Source organism: Sapajus apella, unplaced genomic scaffold, assembly GCF_009761245.1.
Source record: "Sapajus apella isolate SASKATOON/1434 unplaced genomic scaffold, GSC_monkey_1.0 scaffold15, whole genome shotgun sequence".
In the NCBI taxonomy this organism is placed as follows: Eukaryota; Metazoa; Chordata; class Mammalia; order Primates; family Cebidae; genus Sapajus; species Sapajus apella.
The window spans coordinates 11,257,664-11,283,422 of NW_022436955.1; the positions used below are offsets into that span (position 1 = coordinate 11,257,664).

The window sequence follows — 25,759 nt, forward strand, 5'->3', positions numbered from 1 at the left end:
ATCTCTTGACCTCGTGATCCACCCGCCTTGGCCTCCCAAAGTGCTGGAATTATAGGCGTGAGCCACCGCGCCCGGCCTCTTTTTCTTAAAAAAAGATATCTATTAACTATCTATGACTGACTTAGATGTCTCTTGAAAAGAGAAATAGAAATATGACAGTCATAATCCTGAGCTAATACGGAGTATAATAAGCCAGCCAGTGTTTAGCTTGTCCCTAGGTCCATGCAGCCCTGTTGTACAGATGAGAAAGCATGCTCAAAAGGGCGAGGTAACTCTCCCAGGGTTTCATGTCTGGCTGTGTGAACGACCTGCTACAACCAGCATGAAACTTCGAGCAGGTCACCTTTGAGCAGGTTACTTCGCTTCTCTAAGCTTCTACAAAAGCAAGAAAGAAAAAGTCATTTTGTAACATGTACATGTGTGGTACAACCTTAGTGATGAATATGAGCCAGGGAAATTCCTTCTGGTATCCACCCTGGTGGTGACTTCGCCTCTGATCCACTGTTCAAAACCAATAATAATTCATTCATGTGTCTCACTTTTCCCGAGGAGCTAACAGGGATGCTGTGGGACATAAAAAGATGAAAAGTCCTAATTTCAGGGGTGACAAGTCAGAAAGGTAAGTAGGAGCCAGAGCTGGTGGTGTGAAGTGTTAATCTCAGGAGTTTAAACTTTGTCAGGTGGGTGTGCTAGGTATTCTTGGTCTCCCCTTCCTTCCCTAACTGATCCTGTATGCCCTGCTTTTTGTTTCCAGAGTCAGAAGGTCAGTCTCTAAAGGCCTGGGCTCCAGGTCCTCTGGTTCTTTTTTTTTTTTTTTTTTAAAGATTTATTTATTATTATTATTTTTTAAGATAGGGTTTCACCATGTTGGCCAAGCTGGTCTTGAACTCCTGACCTCAGGTGATCCGCCCGCCTCGGCCTCCCAAAGTGCTGAGATTACAGGCGTGAGCCACAGCGCCCAGCCCTCTTTTTTTTTTTTTTTTTTATTTTTTTTTTAAAGACAGGGTTTCACCATGTTGGCCAGGCTGGTCATGAACTCCTGACCTCAGGTGATCCGTCTGCCTTGGCTTCCCAAAGTGCTGGGATTACAGGTGTGAGCCACTGTGCCCAGCCTCTAGCTTTCATCTGAGTCTAGCCATGGGAAAGCACCAGGAAGAAGAGATCAGCAAGCAGGAAGAAAGGTCAAGGTGTTTATTCTCTGCCTTCTTTCCCTGCCAGGACGTGGTTCTGGCAGGAGCTGTGCTCCTTAACAAACTCACAGCTCCTTTGGAGGACCCCTCTCCCATGACCATTGCTTTTGCTGGGTTCCAGTGACACATCCTCACTCCCTCATTGCACGTGGGGTAGTGACACTACCTTGCCAGTCCCTGGGTACTCCACCATCCCTTGTATGTTTCCTTTACAATTCACACTATTGTGAATAATCCCTTCATTAAAGGCTTTTTAATTAACCCTTTGAGTACACTGACAGTTTCCTGCCTGGACCTTGACAAATGTAGGTAAGCAATAAGAACCACTGAACTTTTTTTCCTTTTTTTCTTTTTTTTTTGAGATGGAGTCTTTCTCTGTTCACCCAGGCTGGAGTGTAGTGGCATGATTTCAGCTCACTGCAACCTCTGCCTTCCAGGTTCAAGTGATTCTCCTGCCTTAGCCTCCCAAGTAGCTGGGACTACAGGTGCGCACCACCATACTCGGCTAATTTTTGTATTTTTAGTAGAAATAGGTTTTACCATATTGGCTAGGCTGGTCTCGAACTCCTGACCTTGTGATCCACCTGCCTTGGCCTCCCAAAGTGCTGGGATTACAGGTGTGAGCCACTGCTCACACCTGTATTATTTTTTTTAATTTGGCAGAAAGATGAATTTATTTTTTTTAATTTGGCAGAAAGATGTAGGTAGGATAGAGTTTAGAAAACACTAGACACAGAGAGCCAGTTAGGATATCAAGTAAGACATAAGAAGGGGCTAATGGAGGGAATGAAATGGACCACACAGTTATCACTAGAATTTGGGACTATTAGTGGGGTGGGAGAGCCAAATTAAAAAAAAAAAAACCAAAAACCACTGAACTCTAGACCAATACCTCTTATAAACTTAGGCACAGTTAAAAATCCTTAACAAAATATTATCAAATTAAATCTAGCAATGTGTTAAAAGACAATACACCAGTCGGGCGCAGTGGCTCCTGCCTGTAATCCTAGCACTCTGGGAGGCTGAGGTGGGTAGATTACCTGAGATCAGGAGTTCAAGACCAGCCTAGTCAACATGGTGAAACCCTGTCTCTAATAAAAATACAAAAATTAGCTGGGCATGATGACATGTGCCTGTAATCCCAGCTACCCAGGAGGCTAAGGCAGGAGAATCACTGAAACCCAGGAGACAGATGCTGCAGCGAACAGAGATCATGTCACTGGCACTTCAGCCTGGGCAACACAGAAAGACTCCATCACTTTAAAAAATACATAAATAAATGAATAAAAATAAAACAAAACCAATACACCATGACCAAGAGGAGTTTAATCCCAAGAACGCAAGGCTGGCTTAACATTCTAAAATCAATTACTATTGGATAGGAAGATGTGGGGGTTTTTTGTTTGTCTGTTTGTTTTGAGACAGAGTCTTGCTCTGTCACCCAGGCTGGAATGCAGTAGCACTATCTTGACTCACTGTAACCTCCGCCTCCTGGGTTCAGGCAATTCTCGTGCCTCAGCCAGTTGGAACCACAGGTATGTGCCACCAGGCCTGGCTAATTTTTTATTTTGTAGAGAAGGGGTTTCGCCATGTTGGCCAGGCTGGTCTCGAACTCCTGGCCTCAAGTGATCCACCTGCTTCAGCTTTCCAAAGTGCTGGGATAACAGGAGCAAGCCACTGCACCCAGCCTGGATAGCAGAATGTTTAACTAAAAAAATAAATAAATAAAAGGGCCAGGTGTGGTGACTCACCTATAATCCCAGTATTTTGGGAGGCCAAGGCAGGTGGATTACTTGAGACCAGGAGTTCAAGACCAGCCTAGTGAACATGGTGAAACCCCGTCTCTACAAAAACAAAGAAAAAAAGCCAGGTACAGTGGCACACACCTGAGGTTCCATTTACTCAGGAGGCTGAGGTGGGAGGAACACTTGAGCCGGGGAGGTGGAGGTTGCAGTGAGCTGTGATTGCACCACTATACTTCAGCCTGGGTGACAGTGGATGACTCTGTCTCAAAAAAATTAAAAATAAATTACTATAGCTCACCATATCAATAGTCCCTAGACTGCATTAATTAGAAATACAAATTAAGACTGGGCACAGTGGCTCATGCCTATAATCCCAGCACTCTGGGAGGCCAAGGCGGTCAGATCGCCTGAGGTCAGGAGTTTGAGACCAGCCTGGCTAACATGGTGAAACCCCATCTCTACTTAAAAGAAAAAATACGGCCGGGCGCGGTGGCTCAAGCCTGTAATCCCAGCACTGTGGGAGGCCGAGGCGGGTGGATCACGAGGTCAAGAGATCGAGACCATCCTGGTCAACAAGGTGAAACCTCGCCTCTACTAAAAATACAAAAATTAGCTGGGCATGGTGGCACGTGCCTGTAGTCCCAGCTACTCAGGAGGCTGAGGCAGGAGAATTGCCTGAACCCAGGAGGCGGAGGTTGCGGTGAGCCGAGATCGCGCCATTGCACTCCAGCCTGGGTAACAAGAGCGAAACTCCGTCTCAAAAAAAAAAAAAAAAAAAAAAAAAGAAAAAATACAAAAATTAGCCAGGCATGGTGGTGCACGCCTATAATCCCAACTACTCAGGAGGCTGAGGCAGAAGAATCGCTTGAACCCCAGAGGCGGAGGTTGTAGTGAGCCGAGATTGCACCACTGCACTCCAGCCTGGGCGACACAGCAAGACACTGTCTCAAAAAGAAAAAAGAAAGAAAGAAATACAAATTAATACATTCAATACAACCACACACATTACAATGTCTGAAATTCAGAAAACCTGATATCAAATACTGGCAAGGGTAGGAAGCAAATATTCATTATTGGTGAAAATGTAAAATAATATAGCCACTTTGGAAAAGTTTGCCATCTTATCAAGTTAACCAGGTACCTATCATATAACCTAGCAATCCTACTTCTAGATTTAGTCCTTACCAAGAGAAATGAAAACTTATTCACACAAAAACCTGTGTGTGAATGTCTATACAGGGGCTTTATTCATAATTGCCACATCTTGTCATCAACACAAATATCCAATTGGTGAACAGATAAACAGTCTATCAATGCCAATGGATACTGCTCAGCAATGAAAAGGAACATACTATGGATGTATGCTACAATGAACAAACCTCAAATGCATTCTACTAACTGAAAGATGCCCTAACTCAAAGGCTCTATGCTGTGTGATTCCATTTAAATGCCATAATGGAAAAGCAAAATTATAGGGACAGATAGTAGATCAGTGGTTGCCAAGGGTTGGAACTGGGACCATGGGTACACAACAAAGAGGCACAGGGGAATTTTTGCAGGGTGATGAAACTCTTCTGTATCTTGTCTAGGGTGGCAGTTATATGACAGCATCTGTCAAAACTGATACAAAAAGGGTAAACTTTACTGTTCTGTAAATTATACTTCAATAAATATGAACTCCCACACACTAAAAACAAAAAAACAAAAAAAACTGACACTAAAGTTCTGAGTCTTAGTGACTGAGAAACTGCAGTGTCCTTAAGAGAAACATGGAACACAAAAGGCCTGACTGCTGAGACTTTGGTGTGGAAGCTGAGCTGTGTGAATTGTTCTTTCTCAGACTGGCTGAATCTCATCTTACCTTCTGTGTATCTACTGTGTACATCCCAGCTTCTGCCAAACTACACGCCATGATCCACTGCCTATCATAGGGGTGGAAGAAATCCAATCTGATGACTGTTTTTGTAAATAGTTTTATAGGTATGATGGAACACAGTCATACCCATTTGTTTACCTACTCCTTTATTTACAGTTGCTTTTGTACCACAGCAGCAGAGTAGGTACAGCAGAAGCCATATGGCCCATACAGCTTAAAATATGTAAAATTTGGAGGCCGGTGCAGTAGCTCACATGTGTAATCCCAGTACTTTGTAAGGCTGAGGCAGGCAGATTGCTTGAGGCCAGGAGTTCAAGACCAACATGGTGAAACATTGGCTCTACTAAAAATACTGAAATTAGCCAGGCTTCAGGGTGTGTGCCTGTGATCCCAGCTACTCAGGAGGTGGAGGCATGAGAATCACTTGAACCTGAGAGGCAGAGGTTGCAGTGAGCAGAGATGATGTCACTGCACTCCAGCCTGTGCAACAGAGTGACTCTGTCTCAAAAAAAAAAAAAAAAAAAATTATAGTTTGGCCCTTTAGAGAAAAGATTTGCTGACCCTGCTCTACACTCTTTTACAAGGCCCAAGAACTGCAAGTGACAGAGTATCATCACGAAAGTAGCCAGGATTTTTTTTTTTCCTTGAGATGTAGTCTCACTCTGGCGTCGAGTCTAGAGCACAGTGGCGTCAACTCAGCTCACTACAACCTCTGCCTCCTGGTTTCAAGCGATTCTCCTGCCTCAACCTCCCAAGTAGATGGGATTATAGGCATGTACCACCATGCCTGGGTAATTTTTGTATTTTTAGTAGAGATGGGGTTTCACCATGTTGGCTGGGCTAGTATTGAATTCCTGACCTCAAGTGATCCACCCACCTTGGACTCTCAAAGGGCTGGGATTACAGGAGTGAATCGTCGTGCCCAGCCAGTAGCCAGAATTATAGTAAAAGAAGGATCACTCTACCTCACTCTGTGTGAGAAATCAGATCTTGGGAATTCTGGAGTCAGTGCATAACTTCAGAGGTCACTCACTCAGAAGGCAGTTTGTATAGGGGTCAGGGCCACGGCAGAAAGTGCCTAAGAAGCTTTATTTCCTGTCAATAGTCTTTATAATATTGGGGTTGTAAGTGCAGAGTTAAAACCTGTATTTCCCACTGGATGCAGGTGGCTCATGCCTGTAATCCCAGCACTTTGGGAGGCTGAGGTGGGTGGATCACCTGAGGTCAGGAATTCGAGACCAGCCTCACCAACATGGAGAAACCTCATCTCTACTAAAAATACAAAATTAGCTGGCCATGGTGGCACATGCCTGTATCCCAGCTACTCAGGAGGCTGAGGCAGGAGAATCACTTGAACCCGGGAGATGGAGGTTGCAGTGAGCCAAGATCATGCCATTGTACTCCAGCCTGGGCAACAAGAGTGAAATGGTCTCAAAAAAACAAAACAAAACAAAAACAAATCTGTATTTCCCAGCACTCCTTGCAAAGAGGTGTGTCAAATGAGATAAATATAGAAGGTATAGTTTGACAGAATGTCTGGAAATGTCCTTTAAAGGAGGAAATCTGAGCTGGCAAGAACTGTCATCTCTGCCCTTTTCTGTCTGGAATTACCACCAGGGGGTGACTTGAGGATAAAACACAATTTCTTGCAGATTTTGACACTGAAAAGATGAATCAAGCATTATCTGTGCCCTCAAAGAACTCCACAGATCAGACAGACACTTGAGCAAATCTGTCATATGGTATGACAGGCAGAGCAACAGAAATTTGTCTCTGGTGCAGAGAAACGCACCATTAACTACAGGGGCTAGAAACAGTGTACAGACAGGAAAAGACTTCCTGGAGGAGATGACATAACTCCCCATTTCCCCTTCTGCCCAGTCCCTGGCAACCATCATTCTACTTCCTGTCTCTGAATCTGACTACTCTACGTACCTCACATAAGTGAAATCATACAGTACTTGTGATTCCGTGTCTGGCTGATTTCACTCAGCGTAATGTCCTCAGGGTTCATCCATGTTGCAGCATGTGTCAGATTTTCCTTTCTTTTATAGCTGAATAATATTCCATCGTGTGTTATACCACATTTTGCTTATCCATTTATCTGTCAGTGAATGCTTGAGCTGCTTCTACATTTTACTATGTCAATAATGCTGCTATGAACTTGGGTGTACAAATTAGTTTTTTGACCCCAAGTTCAGTACTTTAAATTTTCACTCTACTAAATTTCATTAAGTTTAATTTGGGTGACTGTTTACCAGTTGAGATCATTTTGGATATTTACTCACTGTCCCTACCAACTCTGTGTCAGTTGAAAATCAGATCAGCATAACAACATCTCTTTTTGAGTAAACATTATGTGCCCCATTCTTTACAGGTATCATCTTATTTAACAATTATAACTTCCAGAGGCAGGTGTCATTATTATTATCTTCATTTCACAGATGAGGAAACTGAGGCTGCCATCGTTTTTTGGATTGGTGATTTCAAGTACAGCAATTACAATTTCACAGAACTAGACTAGCTCTCATTTCTCTTTTTGCCCAATGGGATGAGAGGCTACAAAAAAACCCCACAGCTCACATCTAAATAAATGATATTTATATCTGGCACTTCCCTCGAGGTTACTAATAACCCAGCAAGCATACTAAAAAAAACAAATTGTGGCTGGGCACGGTGGCTCACACCTGTAATCCCAGCACTTTGGGAGGCTGAGGTGGGCATAATGAGGTCAGAAGATCAAGACCATCCTGGCTAAGACAGTGAAACGCTGTTTCTACTAAAAATACAAAAAATTAGCTGGGCATGGTGGTGTGCGCCTGTATCCCAGCTACTCGGGAGGCTGAGGCAGGAGAATTGTTTGAACCCGGGAGGTGGAGGTTGCAGTGAGCCGAGATCATGCCACTGCACTCCAGCCTGGGTGACAGGGCGAGCAAGACTTTCAAAAAACAAAGAACAACAACAAAAAAAACAAATTGTTACCAAGTGCACACACAGTCAGAACTGATAATGATTTCCACAGGGCCAACAACCAGATGTGTATAGGCACCCGACAAAGAGTTAGACCTTAATAAATGTTAGATTATGATGTCCTTTATAAACCCACACACCTTGCAGTATTCACTAGTTCTCTTTCCAGGTGCTCAGGGATCATTTGTTTGATGAGATATTCTTGCACTGTTCTGAGGAATCACCAGCATCAGGCTAAAACATCGCTGATGTTGTATATCTCCCATCATCTGGCACCTGCCTCTACTCCAAAATGCCTCAACGCTTATTAACAGTAGTTTATGGGCCGGGCAAGGTGGCTCACGACCGTAATCCCAGCATTTTGGGAGGCTTAGGCGGGCGGATCACGAGGTCAAGAGATCAAGACCATCCTGGCCAACACGGTGAAACCCCGTCTCTACTAAAAATACAAAAAATTAGCTGGCTGTGGTGGTGTGTGCCTGTAGTCCCAGCTACTCGGGAGGCTGAGGCAGGAGACCTGCTTGAGTGAGCCGGGATCGCGCCACTGCACTTCAGCCTGTCGATAGGGCGTGACTGTCTAAAAAAAAAAAAAAAAAACAAAACCCAAAACCAAACAAACAAAAAACAGTAGTTATGGACTATATCATGGTCAACTGGTACTTTTCTGAGACCCGTAGGATATAATTCAAATTGAACAGAAGAAACAAACCCATTGGGCACCTGGTCTTTCTAGCTGGGTCTTTGATGAAAGAGAACTATAGGAGTTGAATAGTTGTTTTCCCTGCCATCGTATCCATCATTAATCCTAAATACCTCTCAGTATATCTTCAATAATACTTTTGATTGCCTGCAGGTTTTTTCTTTTCTTTTTTTAAGACAGAATCCCGCTCTGTTGTACAGGCTGCAGTGTGGTGGCATAATCTCAGCTCACTGCAACCTTTGCCCTCCCAGTTCAAGCAACTCCTGTGCCTCAGCCTCCCAAGTAGCTGGGATTACAGGTGTGTGCCACCATGCCCAGCTAATTTTTGGATTTTCAGTAGAGACAGGGTTAAGTCATGTTGGCCAGGCTGGTCTCGAACTCCTGGCCTCAAGTGATCCACCCACCTTGGCCTCCCAAAGTGCTGAGATCATAGTCATGAGCTACCATGACCGCCCTACCTGCAGGTGTTTTCAAGTGTCATTACTTGTCTCCCTAAGCCTATTAGCAGCAGAAAGCTCTTCAGAAATTTATAGATAAATGGAGCCTGGGTGGTTCCATCCGAGCTTTTAAAAAATGTACCTGTAATAGTCTAGGCACGGTGGCTCATGTCTGTAATCCCAGCACTTTGGGAGGCGGAGGTGGGCGGATCACTAGAGGTCAGGAGTTTGAGACCAACCTGACCGACATGGTGAAACCCCATCTCTACTAAAGATACAAAAGTACTCAGGCGTGGTGGCGTGAGCCTGTAATCCCAATTACTCAGAAGGCTAAGGCAGGAGAATCAGGGGAACCAGGGAGGCGAGCTGAGATCGAGGGGAGGGGAGGGGAGAAGAGGAGAGGAGAGGGGAGATTGAGGGGAGGGGAGGGGGGGGGGGCCAAGATTGAGGGGAGGGATTTTCTTTTTAAAATTTTTATTAATTTTTAAATTATTAATTTTATTTTATTTTTATTTATTTTTTTTTTTGGGACAGAGTTTCGCTCTTGTTACCCAGGCTGGAGTGCAATGGCGCGACCTCGGCTCACCGCAACCTCCACCGCCTGGGTTCAGGCAATTCTCCTGCCTCAACCTCCTGAGTAGCTGGGATTACAGGCACACGCCACCATGCCCAGCTAATTTTTTGTATTTTTAGTAGAGACGGGGTTTCACCGTATTGACCAGGATGGTCTCGATTTCTTGACCTCGTGATCCACCCGCCTCGGCCTCCCAAAGTGCTGGGATTACAGGCTTGAACCACCGCGCCCGCCCTAAATTATTAATTTTATTAATTTTTCTTTTAAAAATTTTTATTAATTTTTTGTAGAGATGGGAGTCTCATTATGTTGCCCAGGCTGGTCTCGACCTGATGGCCTCCTGCCTCAGTCTTCCAAAGTGCTGGGATTACAATGAAAACAATAAAAAGATGAACCACTCAATTAAAAAAGTTGTCCAGGCTGCCATGGTGGCTCATGCCGTGAGCCACCTCTCCTGGCCTACATGAATCTTAAAAACATTATGTAGGCTGGGCGCAGTGGCTTACATCTGTAATCCCAGCACTTTGGGAGGCTTAGGAGGGCAGATCACAAGGTCAGGAGTTCAAGACCATATTGGCCAACATGTTGAAATCCCGTCTCTACTAAAAAATACAAAAATTAGCTGGGCATGGTGGCTCATGACTGTAATACCAGCCACTTGGGAGGCTGAAGTAGGAGAACTGCTTGAACCGGGACCCGGGAGGCGGAGGTTGCAGTGAGCCAAGATATGCGCCAGTGCACTCCAGTCTGGGCTACAGAGCGAGACTCTATCTCAAAAAAAAAAAAAAAAAGAAAATTATGTAAAGTGAAAGATGGCAGGCCCACACACAAAAGACCCATACTATAGGGGAGGGGAGAAAGACAATTCCAAAGTTTGCAGAGGATATATAGCAAATGGAACTCCCATACAATCTTGGTGGGAGTCTAAAACAGTATAACCACTTTGGAAAACTGACAGTTTATTTTTTTTTTTCAGTTTCGCAGTCCCTTTGAATGAAGATGACAAAGATAATTCTCATTTTTAGCCCATGATTATTTGGAAAACATGTATAGAATGATTAAGAGGGTCAATGCAGGCCGGGCGCGGTGGCTCAAGCCTGTAATCCCAGCACTTTGGGAGGCAGAGGCGGGTGGATCACGAGGTCAAGAGATCGAGACCATCCTGGTCAACATGGTGAAACCCTGTCTCTACTAAAAATACAAAAAATTAGCTGGGCATGGTGGTGCGTGCCTGTAATCCCAGCTACTCAGGAGGCTGAGGCAGGAGAATTGCCTGAACCCAGGAGGCGGAGGTTGCGGTGAGCCGAGATCGCGCCATTGCACTCCAGCCTGGGTAACAAGAGCGAAACTCCGTCTCAAAAAAAAAAAAAAAGAGGGTCAATGCCAGAGAAATAATAGTTGAGTAGTACCACAAAGGCTCTAAACTATACAAGAATGACTGCCTTCAATGAAATCATGAAAAGATACTGCTGTAGCTCAGTACTGGTCACTACTCACATGAAAACAAAGGACTTATGCCTGCCTACAGAAGCATGTATTTCAGTAGAAGTCTATGATGATTAAACTCCAGCCTTCAAAACACTTGAGCATTGACCAGTGAAACTGGAGCAGAGGAAGCTGAGGAAATTGGAGTTGAACACTTGTTACGAGATAACAAAGACACACTCTTTCTCTGTGGATCACAAACCAGGTCCTGGGTTTGAAGGGAGCAAACTCCAAGCTTCTGGACATCAGAAGCTACCTGGAAAAATTGCCACAGGCAAACTGACCACCAACCACCAAATCATCTATCAGCTGCAGGACGTCTTCATGCTGCTGCCAGTCATCAGCCTACAGGAGTTTGTCAAGGCCTTTCATCTAAAGACCAATAACCAAATGGTGGTGGTGTACTTGGCCTCGCTAATCCACTCTGTGGTCACCCCGCAAAACCTCATCAAGACAGCCAACTCCTTCTTCCTTGACTTCTTCACTAGGCTCTCCTGAAAAAGGCTCCTTTAGGATAGGATGATCATGTCTGTCTTCTTGGGTAACTGGCCTGGGCCTGAGTGTAATTTTCTTCCCTCTCTTTGAGCCAGTAGCCTGGAGTTTTCCTTTACCAATGTGTATATTAAGAGGGTGAAAGGCCGGGCGCGGTGGCTCAAGCCTGTAATCCCAGCACTTTGGGACGCCGAGGTGGGTGGATCACAAGGTCAAGAGATCGAGACCATCCTGGTCAACATGGTGAAACCCCGTCTCTACTAAAAATACAAAAAATTAGCTGGGCATGGTGGTGCATGCCTGTAGTCCAGCTACTCAGGAGGCTGAGGCAGGAGAATTGCTTGAACCCAGGAGGCAGAGGTTGCGGTGAACCGAGATCGCGCCATTGCACTCCAGCCTGGGTAACAAGAGCGAAACTCCATCTCCAAAAAAAAAAAAAAAAAAAAAACAGAGGGTGAAAAGACTCCAACGAAGGTAGCGTAATTCCCTGAGAGATGGCCACATCAACACCTTCTAGAATAGGTACATTTGTGTCCCGGGTGAGCATGCCAGGGCTCAGAGATGTATCTTCCATACCAAGCTGATTTCCTGCATCCTGCACAGATTGTACTTCAAAGCCAGCTACTTGGCCATGACTTGGATCCCAGGACAGTGACACTGACCTCAAGTCCTTTACCTGGTCAGTTTCTGGTTTAACAGCTAATTCTAGGTCTACATTGTTTTCCCCCTGATTGCCTTTATGCTGTGATGACTCTGTCACTGCAGTTCTTCTCTTCTTACAGGGCAACATTTTAAAAGTCCCACTTTTGTTCCATTCAGCCAGCCTGATTCCGCAGAAACGGACAGTTTCTTATAGTTAATCATATATCAACCCAATCATACAGCAACTCCACTTATATTTATCTAAGAAAATAAAAACATAAGTCCACACAAAAAAAATTATACAAATGTTCACAGCAGCCTTATTATAATGGCCCCACACTGGAAACAAATGTTCACAGAACAGATAACTGATGATGTCACACAATGGAATATAGTAAAACAGTAAAAAGAAATGAACTTTTTCTATTTTCTTGAGATGGAGCTTCGCTCTTGTTACCCAGGCTGGAGTGCAATGGCGCGATCTTGGCTCACCGCAACCTCCGCCTCCTGGGTTCAGGCAATTCTCCGGCCTCAGCCTCCTGAGTAGCTGGGATTACAGGCACACGCCACCATGCCCAGCTGAATTTTTGTATTTTTAGTAGAGACGGGGTTTCACCATGTTGACCAGGATGGTCTTGATCTCTTGACCTCGTGATCCACCCGCCTCGGCCTCCCAAAGTGCTGGGATTACAGGCGTGAGCCACCGTGCCCGGCCAGAAATGAACTATTAATGAATTTTCTCTTTAAAAATTTTATTAATTTTTTTGTAGAGATAGGAGTCTCACTATGTTGCCCAGGCTGGTCTCGACCAGTGGCCTCCTGCCTCAGTCTTCCAAAGTGCTGGGATTATAATGAGCCACCTCTCCTGGCCTGTATGAGTCTTTAATTTTTTTTAATTTCTTTTTTTCAGGATACTGTTTAAGCCTGTATGAATCTTAACTGTAGAATCCCATTTATTTGAAATTCAGGAACAAGCCAGCCTTATTTATAGAGAAACTAGTCAGAAGGTGGCAGTGGCAGTGGCAGTGGTGGCTGAGGTGGAGGGAATTGACCAGAAAGGGGCACAGGCCACATTTTAGAGTGATGGCAATGTTCTATCTTGTGTGGTGCTTTGGTTACATGGTGATACAATTGTCAAAACTCATCAAATTGAATATTTAAGATCTGTGTTTTTGGCCGGGCACCGTGGCTCACACCTGTAATCTCAGCACTTTGGGAGGCTGAGGCGGGTGGATCACAAGGTCAAGAGTTTGAGACCATCCTGGCCAACATGGTGAAACCCCATCTCTACAAAAAATATAAAAATTAGCCAGGCGTGGTGGTATGTGCCTGTAGTCCCAGCTACTTGGGAGACTGAGGCAGGAGAAGTGCTTGAATCTGGGAGGCAGAGTTTGCAGTAAGCCAAGATTGTGCCACTGCACTCCAGCCTAGTGACAGAGCAAGACTCCATCTCACAAAAAAATTTTAAAAATCTGTGTTTTTCATTGTATATAAATTATACCTTAATTTTTAATGACCTTAAGTAGTTGCGCCCAAGGACACAGAACAACCTGTTCACACCTTGCAAATTCAGGTCTGTAATCAAACTAAGTGGATATGTGTGAATTACAAATCTCCTTTAAAACAAACAAAAAAACCCTGTAAGCTCACTTTTGGGGACATCATCAGTATAGGCTGGGGCCAAGAGAATAAGTTTTCTGAGACAGTAACTTCAAGCTAAGGCCCCGTAGGCTGGTCAGTCCCAGCACTTGCTAAGCGTATTTGAAGATGGCACTTTTCCCTGGGCAGTGTCACACTGGGTGGATGGGTGGCTGGGCTGCAGATGTTAGTTAGTCCTCACCACTCATGAACAACTCAGACTGACAAAGGGAGGGTTCAAAAAGGAGTTCTCCTATATCACTTCCAGCAAGCAAATTTAACAATAGCTATACGTAGAGCAATGGTGCGTATCAGTTTGTAGTTGTTGCTATACAGGCTGGGCAATAAGACTTGGCACCAAACGAGTGACATGCCCTCACTTAGTGTCAGCCTCCACTGTGCCTCAAGGGCCACTCACCATGAGACTAGCCCCAGAGCCAGTCCCACACCTTCCAGAGCACCGCATCCTCAGAGGCACCTCCACAGACTTGCTGCACTCCTCTGTCCCCTCAGACACATTCCAAAGGACCACTGTCAATATCCATACTGTAGAATTCCATTTACTTGAAATGAAATGCAATTAAGACTTATTTGAGAATTTGGTTTTTCTGTGGGTGAATTCTTTTCAGTAATTTTATCCTAATATAACACATGCTAAAATAGGTGAGGTCAGGGCCCTAGTTATGAAGTGAGACAGATCCTCAAGCTAATTTAAAAACAAATTGTAGGGCTGACAGCAGTGGCTCACACCTATAATCCCAGCACTTTGGGAGGCTGGGGCGAGCGGATCATTTGAGCCCAGGAGTTTGAGACTAGCCTGGGCAACATGGCAAAACTCCTTCTCTACAAAAAATACAAAAATTAGCCAGGCATGGTGGTACACACCTGTAGTCCCAGCTACTCAGGAGAGGAGACTGAGGTGGGAGGATCTCTTGAGCCCAAGAGGTCAAGGCTGCAGTGGGCTGTGATTGCACCACTTCACTCCAGCCTGGGCAACAGAGCCTATCTCAAAAAAAAAAAAAAAAGATTGACATTAGCTGAGCTGATTAGGTGTTTTAGGTGCTTGTGTATAAAATAACATCTGTAATTTATGCAAGTTGATTAATAATTACTTATTAAGCACAGCCTATGAGCCAGGCCTCAGCAAAGGACTGGGTACTACAGTAAGCCAAACAGATGAAGCTTCTGCTTGCGTGGAGTGCGCAGTCTAGGAGGAGAGATAAGACAATCAAATAATCACATAAATATGTAATTACAATTTGAGATTAAATGTTATAAAGGAAAAGAATGGTGCTATGAGAGACTCAACAGGATATAAATTAGCCTTATTATAGGGTCTTACTCTCAACAGGCTGGAGTGCAGTGGCATGATCTCAGCTCACTGCAACCTCCACCTCCTGGGTTCAATCATTCCTCCCACCTCAGCCCCCAAGTGGCTGGGACCACAGGCACATGCCACCACATCTGGCTACTTTTTTGTATTTTTGGTAGAGACAGGGTTTCTCCACGTTGCCCAGGCTAGTCTCAAGGTTGGTATTGAACTCCTGTCCTCAAGTGATCTGCCCGTCTCAGCCTCCCAAAGTCCTAGGATTACAGACTTGAGCCACGTCGCCCAGTCAAATTGGCCTTATGTTTATTTTTTTTAATTTTTATTTTTTTGAGACAGAGTCTTACTCTGTCACCCAGGCTGGAGTGCAGTGGTGCAATCTTGGCTCAGCACAACCTCTGCTTCCTGGGTTCAAGTGATTCTCCTGCCTCAGCCTCCCGAGTACCTGGGATTACAGGTGTGTACCATGACGCCTGGCTAATTTTTTTCTTGTATTTTTATTTTTATTTATTATTTGTAGAGACAGGGGCTTGCTCTGTTGCTCAGGCTGAAGTGCAGTGGGGCGATCATAGCTTACTGTAACCTCAAACTCCTGGGCTCAAGTGATCCTCCCGCCTCGGCCTCCCAAAGTGCTGGGATCACAGGCACGAGTCACAGGGTCCTGCCAGGCCTGTATTTTTAGTAGAGGTGGGGTTTCACCACGTTGGCTGGGCTGGTCTCAAACTCCTGACCTCAAGTGATCTGCCTGCCTCGGCCTTCCAAAGTTAGCCTTATTTTTAAAAGTGTTCAATGAAAGATTTATAATGCACTCTGAGTTTCATGTGAGAAAAGTTTCACACTCTTAGACTGAATTATGATAAAAACACTGACATTCACTGACCCTTACCCTGCTCCTTGACCATCAATTCCCACTTCCTGTGTTGTATTCAGAGTTGAGCTCACTCTCTCTCCCCAGCTGCAAGACTCTATGCAGAGGTACCTACACATTGCCATGGTCCTGAATAGAGTCTTCATTACTATGGAAAAAAAATCCAAACAGTTACACTGGTAGTGTAGTAAACACACGACAGCCCAATGTCATTAAAAACCCAATTTGTGATTAGCGACACTCCCCTTCCCCAGAGCAGTACCAGTCCCAAAAGCATTTCTTCAGTATGAAGAGTCCAAAAGAGGCAGGAGGGAAAAGTAAAATGTTCAGAACTTCAAACTGCAATCATGCAACTCTCTCATGACGCTCTGTGTTCAGGTATCATGGTTGAAAACTTTATTGGTTGTAAATCACAGTACAAATAACCAAGCTTCAGTTATCTGATCTTTGTCAAATACAATTAAATCCAGCGGTCAATTCTTACCTTCTTCCCACTTTGACCTATCAGCAGCATCTGACATGGCAGATTCCACCTTCCTTGAAACACTCTTCTTCACCTGACTTCCAGAACACAAATTTCTTCTGATTTTCCTCTTATCTCTCCGACCACTTCTCAGTTCCTTCTGCTCATTTCTCCTGATGATGACTGTGGTAACCATGGCACAGTCCCTAGTCTATTTCTTTTTTCTATCTATATTCACTCCCTTGGTGGTTTCATTCAGTGCCATGGCTTTTAAATGTTATCTATTTCTGATTACCCCAAAGTTATCAGCCAGGTCCTCTCCTTTGAGCTCCAGACAGGTGCAAACAACCGCCTATCTGACATCTGTACTTGGATTTTTTTTTGTTTTTTGTTTTTTTTTGAGACAGAGCCTCACTCTGTTGCCCAGCCTGGAATGCAGTGGCGCAATCTCAACTCACAGCAACCTCCACCTCCTGGTTTTCCAGTGATTCTCCTGCCTTAGCCTCCTGTGTAGCTGGGATTACAGGTACCCACCACTACGTTCAGCTATTTTTTTTGTATTTTTAAATAGAGATGGGGTTTCACCATGTTAGCCAGGATGGTCTCTATCTTTGACCTTGTGATCCGCCCGCCTTGGCCTCCAAAAGTGCTGGGATTACAGGCATGAACCACTGCGCTGGGCCCTCTACTTGGATGTTTAATAGGCATCCCAAACTTAAAATGTCCCAGACTAGACTCCTGATGTTTCTCCCCACCAAACATACTATTCCCACAATGACTTAATCTCAGAAACTGGTAACACAAATTTTTCAACTACTCAAGTTAAAACCTTGGAGTTATTCTTGATTCTTCTTTTTCTCTCACACTTCACATCTGATCCATTAACAAGTCTTCCTGAGTCTCTACCTTCAAAATATACCCTGCATCCAAGCACCTCCTACAACTGCTTTCATTACCACCTCCCATCAATTAACCCTCACCTCTCTCCTACATTATTGCAACAGCTTAACTGGTCTCCCAGCTTCTACCCTACCTGGCCCCCTGCTCCCCATCTACCCTCAACATACCACTGAAAGTAACAATTAAAATGTCAGATCAATCCACTCCTCTGTCCAAACCCTCCAAAGGCTTCCCATCTCTCTTGGAGTCGAAGTTCTTTGTGAAACTTCCCATCTCTCTTGTAGTCAAAGTTCTTTCATTGACCTATAAGGTCCTACATGATATCTGTCTGCACACCCACTCCTCCTTTTACCTTACTGATCATATATTCTACTCGATCTTCCTTCACTTACTCTGCTATGGTTATGGTAGTTCTCTGGTATCCGCACCCCGAACAGGTCAGGTACATCCTGCCTCAGGGTCTTTGCACTTGCACTGTCCTCTACTGTGCAGACATCCACTTGGCTTTCTCTCTCTCTCTCTTTCAGGTTTCTACTTCAATGCTGTCTTTTCAGAAACAGGCTTATTTGGCCAGGCGCAGTGGCTCACACCTGTAATCCCAGCACTTTGGGAGGCCAAGGGAGGCGGATCACGAGGTCAAGAGATCAAGATCATCCTGGCCAAAATGGTGACACTCCGTCTCTACTAAAAATATAAAAATTAGCTGGGTGTGGGGGCAAGTGCCTATAGTCCCAGCAACTTGGGAGGCAAAGACGGGAGAAATGCTTGAACCTGGGAGGTGAAGGTTGCAGTGAGCCGAGATCACACCACTGCACTCCAGCCTGGGTGACAGAGTGAGCCTCCATCTCAAAAAAAAAAAAAGAAACAGGTTTATTTTTCCATTGTTTGTCTCTTCCCACCATCCTTTCTAGAATGTATGCTCCTTGAAGACAGAATTTTTTGTCTGTTTTGTTCACTGCTATATCCCCAGTGCCTAAAACAAGGTCTGATACATAGTTAGTGCTCAATAAATATTTGCTGAAAGAATGAAAGATTTCAGAGCTAGTTCCTGCAGTCAATAAACTAAAACATATATACTGAGCTCATCAAAACCATACATACATAATTCAGTAGGCTCTTGGGATATGCTTAAAAATGTAATAAAGAGATTGCTTATGTCACTAGCCTAAGTAGTTTGGAACAGAATCTGGTTTGAGGGTTCAGGAAAGGAAACAAGCATCATAATAGTTCTGCCTGATACTTGGAGTTAGGAAGATGAGCTGCTGCTCTGTCTTCCACTACATCATGATCTGTCAAGAGGGTGCTCTCACATAGAACTGTCTCTCTAACCATCACGCCTCCTCCACATGGCATGACCCAGGCCTATCCATCACCTCAGTCCCCTTGTAGTCAAGTTTCCTCCCTCTTACCAGAGAAGTATATTGTGTTGAGTGAGCCTTGCAGGACCACAGTGACCTAGAACCTAAAGGCCATATTGAGTCAAATGCCAACAGACAAATGTGAAGGGAAGGCAAGTGATAATGGACCCAAATAAATGAGAGTGACTCAAACCTGACCAGTTCATAAGGAACCACTATGGCTGCACTGGAGCCTCCTTGTGCCCATGGCCAGTCCATCCCTCCATCCCATCAACTGGGCATCCTGATGTCTCTCTCCTAGTCCTGACCATTTTCTCCCCCAACCCTTAAGAGCCTGTAGGATAAAGCCCAAATTCCTTGATGGGGCTCACAATGCATCTCCCCAGTGTGGGTGGGGCCCTTCTTCATCTTTCCCCTATGACTGCATTTGTCAGGCTAGAAGCTACCATACCTGACCCTTTCAATTCTGCTCAGAAATTATGGTCCATGCTGTTTGCTCTGCCTGGGACAACCTTTTCTGACTCCCCTAGGTTAACTCCTTCTTAGGACATCTGTTAGGTCTCCACTTAAACATCATTTCTTCAGAGAAGCTGTGTCTCAGCTGGTTAAGTGATTTTCTATTCACAGTCCCCACAGCAACCTGGGCTTTGGCTTTCAAAGACTCAGCACATTTCACCGGCTCACCTATTTAGTGTCTGTCCTGATGGCAGGACTTTGCTTGTCCCACATGCTGCTGTCACCAGGACAGAGCACAGTGCCTGACATGGAGTAGGTGCTGAGTAATGGTTGAAAAATGGGCATACAGGCCGGGCATGGTGGCTCATGCCTGTAATCCCAGCACTTTGGGAGGCCAAGGCATGTGGATCACCTGAGGCCAGCAGTTTCAGACCAGCCTGGCCAACATGGAGAAACCGTATCTTTTTTTTTTTTTTCCTGAGACGGAGTTTCGCTCTTGTTACCCAGGCTGGAGTGCAATGGCGCGATCTCGGCTCACCGCAACCTCCGCCTCCTGGGTTCAGGCAATTCTCCTGCCTCGGCCTCCTGAGTAGCTGGGATTACAGGCACGCGCCACCATGCCCAGCTGATTTTTTGTATTTTTAGTAGAGGCGGGGTTTCACCATGTTGACCAGGATGGTCTTGATCTCTTGACCTCGTGATCCACCCGCCTCGGCCTCCCAAAGTGCTGGGATTACAGGCGTGAGCCACCGCGCCCGGCCAAACCCTATCTTTACTAAAAATACAATAATAATAATAATTGGCTGGGCATAGTGGGGCATGCCTATGATCCCAGCTACTCAGGACACAAGGCAGGAGAATCGCTTGAACCTGGGAGGTGGAGGTTTCTGTGAGCCAAGCTTGTGCCCCTGCACTCCAGCCTGGGCAACGGATAAGACTGTCTCAAAAAAAAAAAAAAAAAAAAGGAAGGAAAGCAAAAGAAAGAAATGCTATCCCTCCAGCTCTACAAGTTGATATGGCAGTAAACTGCTAGGCAGCTACCATGTCATCAGGAACAGTCCAAGCCCTGGCCAGAGACGCCAGCTCCTCATCCTACCTTACACCACACAGCATCCCAGGAAGGACACTAATGACAGGTTAATGATCTATCCTATGAAGAATAACTACCCAATGTACAAAAGGGTCAGATAAATTGGACCATAAAGGAGAAGTAAATTTAATACCCACCAAAGTATCTGGATCACTATGAGGTTTTAAAAGCTTCAGCTAGTTTTTTTTTTTTTTGGAGATGGAGTTTGTTCTTGTTGCTCAGGCTGGAGTGCACTGGTGCAAGTTCGGCTCACTACAACCTCCACCTCCCGGGTTCAAGTGATTTTCCTGCCTCAGCCTCTCAAGTAGCTGGGATTACAGACATGCACCACCATGCCCAGCTAATTTTTGTATTTTCAGTAGAGATGGGGTTTCGCCATGTTGGCCAGACTGGTCTCGAATTCCTGACTTCAGGTGATCTGCCCACCTCGGCCTCCCAAAGGGCTGGGATTACAGGTGTGAGCCACTGCACCCAGCCTCAGCTAGTTATTAACACAGGCAAAGTACTTATCTACTGGCTATATTAGGTCTTTATTTATTTATTTAATTTTACTTTTTTTAGATGGAGTCTCACTCTGTCACCCAGGCTAGATAGAGTACAGTGGTGCGATCTTGGCTCACTGCAACCTCTGCCTCCAGGGTTTAAGTAATTCTCCTGCCTCAGCCTCCCAAGTAGCTGGGACTACAAGTGTGTGCCAACATGCCCGGCTAATTTTTGTATTTTTAGTAGAGACGGCATTTCACCTTGTTCGCCTTATTGTTTCACCTTATTGTTTACTAGGATGGTCTTGATCTCTTGATCTTGTGATCCATCCACCTCGGCTTCCCAAAGTGCTGGGATTACAGGCGTGGGCCACTGCACCCGGCTTCCTGGTTCTGTACTTTTTTTTTTTTTTTTTTTTTTAGACGGGGTTTCACTCTTTCTACCCAGGCTGGAGTGCAATGGCACGATCTCAGCTTACCGCAACCTCCGCCTCCTGGGTTCAGGCAATTCTCCTGCCTCAACCTCCTGAGTAGCTGGGATTACAGGCACGCGCCACCATGCCCAGCTAATGTTTTTTGTATTTTTAGTAGAGACGGGGTTTCACCATGTTGACCAGGATGGTCTCGATTTCTTGACCTCGTGATCCACCCGCCTCGGCCTCCGAAAGTGCTGGGATTACAGGCGTGAGTGTCTACTGGAAATCTCTACCAGAGTGACCTACTATCATCTCCCAACCTGAATTTCTCTTTCTTCTCAAACAGGAACCTCCTCCTGCACTCCCCGACTCCTTTTAACGGCACATTATCCAGTCACCAGAGTGCTTTCCTCATTCATTCCCTAATTTAGACAGAGTCTTGCTCTGTCGCCCAGGCTAGAGGGCAGTGGCACGGTCTTGGCTCAATGTTTAAGCAATTCTCCTGTCTCAGCATCTCAAGTAGCTGGGATTACAGGCTCCTGGGTTCAGCCTCTCAAGTAGCTGAAATTACCACCATCTCCTGGGTTCAAGGGATTCTCCTGCCTCAGTATCTCAAGTAGCTGGGATTACAGGCACCTGTCACCACGCCCGGCTAATTTTTGTATTTTTAGTAGAGACAGTGTTTCACCATGTTGGCCAGGCTGGTCCTAAACGTCTGATCTCAAGTGATCAGCCTGCCCTGGTATCCCAAAGTACTGGGATTACAGGCATGAGCCACTGCACCCAGCTATTCCCTAATATTTTTTTTTTTTTTTTTTTGAGACAGAGTTTCACTCTTGTTACCCAGGCTGGAGTGCAATGGCGCAATCTCGGCTCACCGCAACCTCCGCCTCCTGGGTTCAGGCAATTCTCCTGCCTCAGCCTCCTGAGTAGCTGGGATTACAGGCACGCACCACCATGCCCAGCTAATGTTTTGTATTTTTAGTAGAGACGGGGTTTCACCATGTTGACCAGGATGGTCTTGATCTCTTGACCTCGTGATCCACCCGCCTCGGCCTCCCAAAGTGCTGGGATTACAGGCTTGAGCCACCGCGCCTGGCTATTCCCTAATATTTTTAAATGCCACCTGAATCGAGCATTATGCCAGGAGTTGGTACACACAAGTGTGATCCAAACAGTCCAGGTCCCTGGAGCTTACAGTTTCCATTTCTTGCTACCCTCAGACAAATACAAAGGACTGATGTGACTGAAGAACATAATAGTGAGTGTTCAGAGACCTCTCCCTGTAGCAAGCACGTAAACCAAGACTCTGCCTTTACCTTTGAATCACTGAGGTAAAGCACACTTGTCCGTGATGCACATGAAATAGCCAACCTTAGAGAGGTATGTTACTGGTGGTCCCAAGAAGAGGGTATTTAATTATGCTAAACATTTTTCAATGTGCAAATCTAATTGACTGGTTTTCTTGTGTTTTCTACCTTCTATATAGATATGACTGCTCTGTTCCTGAGAAAAGTACTTGCTATTTCAGTGGTAGCAAAAGACACTTTGGGTCACCCATCTGCCTTCCTTCTGCATTTCAGGGTACTCAAGAGCACAGTGACCCTGACAGGTGTTCTCTGTGTTACATAGCCCCTGGTCACTGGGAGGTTAAGTAGTTCCCCCAGGACAGGGAAGGTCCAGAGCCCTTCACAAGTACCACCTACTTGTATGCAGAAAACTGCTTACCAGCTGGGCCATGACCATGTTGAGTTTGTGAGTTAACAATCTTCTGGATAGCTGCTAAATGGGATACGTAAAATAATCAAATCTCAGGACAGTCTTTGCCACAGCACCCTCCTAAGATGTAATGAAGGGGAACAGATATAAAATATAGGGTATATATGAGATATGCCTATCTGAAAATAGCCATTCATTTTAGTATTTTCTGATTGTTATTGTTTAAATGATGTCTTGTCTCCCTATTGAGACTCTAAGCTATTTCAGGACCGAAACTGGATTTTATATAGAGATAGTCCCCAATTTAGGATGGTTTGAATTACATTTTTCAACTTTATAATGATGTAAAAGCAATATGCATTCAGTAGAAACAGTACTTTGAATTTTGATCTTTTCCCAGGCTAGCCATAAGCAATACTAGGCAGCAGTGACTCCCAGTCAGCCAAGCAACCATGAGGGCAACAGCTGATATGATACTCTATAGTGTATTGTGTTGCCAGATGATTCTGCCCAACTATAGGCTAATGTAAGTATTCTGGTAAGATAGGCTAGGCTAAGCTATGATGTTTGCTGGCTTAGGTATATCAAATGCATTTTTGACGGATGACATTTTCAACCTATCATGTGTTTATGGGCTTCATTTTAAGTAAAGGAGCATCTGTAGTATTAAACAGATAACAAGTCTCTGGAAATTCACACTGCAAGGTATGAATAGGTAGCATTGGGAGCATTTGGAATGCTACCAAAATAGGTAGCATTCCTGGATAATTTGAAAATTACTTAAATGTGTCAAAATTTTTTTTTCTTTTTTTTTTTGAGACGGAGTTTTACTCTTGTTGCCCAGGCTAGAGTGCAATGATGCAATCTCAGCTCACTGTAACCTTCACCTCCAGGTTCAAGCGATTCTCCTGTCTCAGCCTCCCAAGAAGCTGGGATTACAGGCGCATGTCACCACGCCCGGCTAATTTATGTATTTTTAGTACAGACGGGGTTTCACCATATTGGTCAGGCTGGTCTCAAACTCCTGATCTCAGGTGATCCACCTGCTTCGGCCTCCCAAAGTGCTGGGATTACAGACGTGAGCCCAGGCTGGAGTGCAGTGGCACGATCTCAGCTCACTGCAACCTCTATCTACCAGTTTCAAGTAATTCTCATGCTTCAGCCTCCTAAGTAGCTGGGATTACAGGCATGCACAACCACACCTGGCTAATTTTTTTATTTTGGGTAGAGATGAGGTTTCACCATGTTGCTCAGGCTGGTCTTAAACTCCTGAGCTCAGGCAATATCTACCTGCCTTGGCCTCCCAAAGTGCTGGGATTACAGGTGTAAGCCACCGAGGCAGCCTAAATGTTCTTTGAAAAGTATTTAGCCTATTAGGGGTATTAAACACTGAATGAAAGAGAAGCAAAGAAAATAATTTTAAAAGAAATACCAGGCCAGGCACGGTGGCTCATGCCTGTAATTCCAGCACTTTGAGAGGCTAAGTGTTGTCTATAGTCCTAACTACTCCGGTGGCTGAGGCATGAGAATCGCTTGAACCCAGGATGTGGAGGTTGCAGTGAGTTGAGATCCCACCACTGCACTCTAGCCTGGGCAACGAAGCGACACTGTCTCAAAAAACCACCATGAGGCCAGGCGCAATGGCTCACGTCTGTAATCCCAGCACTTTTGGGAGGCCGAGGCAGGTGGATCACCTGAGATCAGGAGTTTGAGACCAGCCTGACCAATATGATGAAACCTGTCTGTACTAAAAATACAAAAATTAGCCGGGTGTGGTGGCATGCGCCTGTAATCCCAGTTACTTGGGAGGCTGAGACAGGAGAATCGCTTGAACCTGGAGGTGGAGGTTACAGTGAGCTGAGATTGCATCATTGCACTCTAGCCTGGGCAACAAGAGCAAAACTCCGTCTCAAAAAAGGAAAAGAAAAAACAACTACCATGAACAGGAGCAAGCCCAGGGCTAAGAGAACTAAAACAGTCATTGACTTATAGTGTTTTATTTTGAAAATAACATTAAATAAGTAATACTGTTAAATCATCTTTCCCATTGCTCCAAGATACAAGCTGTGCTCCGTGAGCTTCTGAATGTGAGTTCAGGAATATAAATGCAAAAGGCTGAAAAGTAACCGGAAGTATGACTGACTTCTCTTCCATCCCCCTTCTCCCTGACAATCAGAGGATGCCTGGAAGGACAATTACACAATCTCACGTGCTCCCAGAGTCACCCCCACAAGGGCCTTTCAGAAAGAATAATTTCCTACAGGAGCCACCCTGCCAGAGAAACAACTAGCCACATGGCACATCCTACAATATACTTGCTGTCCATCAAGCACCACCAAAGAAACCCTACCCTAAAGGTCAAAACTACCTGTCAACGAGAAATAGTCTTAGAAAGCAACATTTAAGACCTTTTTTTTTTTTTTAAGGTGGGGCAGGGTGGGGGGGGACATTTAAGATCTTTATAGTTCCCCCCCACTTTTTTTTTTGAGATGGAGTGTTGCCCAGGTTGGAGTGTAGTCCTCAGCCTCCCATGAAGCTGGGATTACAAGCACCCACCACCACACCCGGCTAATTTTTGTATTTTTAGTAGAGATGGGATTTCACCATGTTGCCAGGCTCATCTCGAACTTCTGACCTCAAGTGATCCTCCCGCCTCATCCTCCAAAAGTGCCGAGATTACAGGCATGAGCCACTGTGCCCAGGAATGTATAAACTTTCAATTACACACACACACACACACACACACACACACACACACACACACTCATTATTCAGGTAACCTTATTACTGTTTGGTTCACTGGTAGTCCCTGCCATCATTCTCTCCACTCACATACCAATTTTAATAGTGACAGAGGGTGAAGTCTCTCAAAAGATGAGTTTATATCCTCATTTATACCAGCAAAAAAAATTTTAAGAGAGTTTACTTTTT

General features: G+C 45.0%; 1 protein-coding gene and 1 pseudogene across 6 annotated transcripts in view; one reads left to right on the forward strand and one right to left on the reverse strand.

Annotated features, from left to right (window-relative positions):
- Positions 1 to 25,759, reverse strand: part of GFOD2 (glucose-fructose oxidoreductase domain containing 2) — a 51,047-nt gene that overhangs the window by 17,151 nt on the left and 8,137 nt on the right. Inside the window, exon 1 of one of the 6 annotated variants that reach the window (XM_032283748.1) lies at positions 14,635 to 14,673. The exons of 2 other annotated variants lie outside the window; for them this stretch is intronic. The gene's annotated coding sequence lies outside the window, so the exon portion shown is untranslated. Of the gene's footprint in view, positions 1 to 430; positions 806 to 2,941; positions 2,982 to 3,076; positions 3,100 to 14,634; positions 14,674 to 25,759 lie in introns of those variants that run through there. 3 more of the 6 variants (XM_032283751.1, XM_032283750.1, XM_032283752.1) reach the window with 3 other exon arrangements.
- On the forward strand, positions 10,866 to 11,600 carry LOC116555831 (annotated as a pseudogene).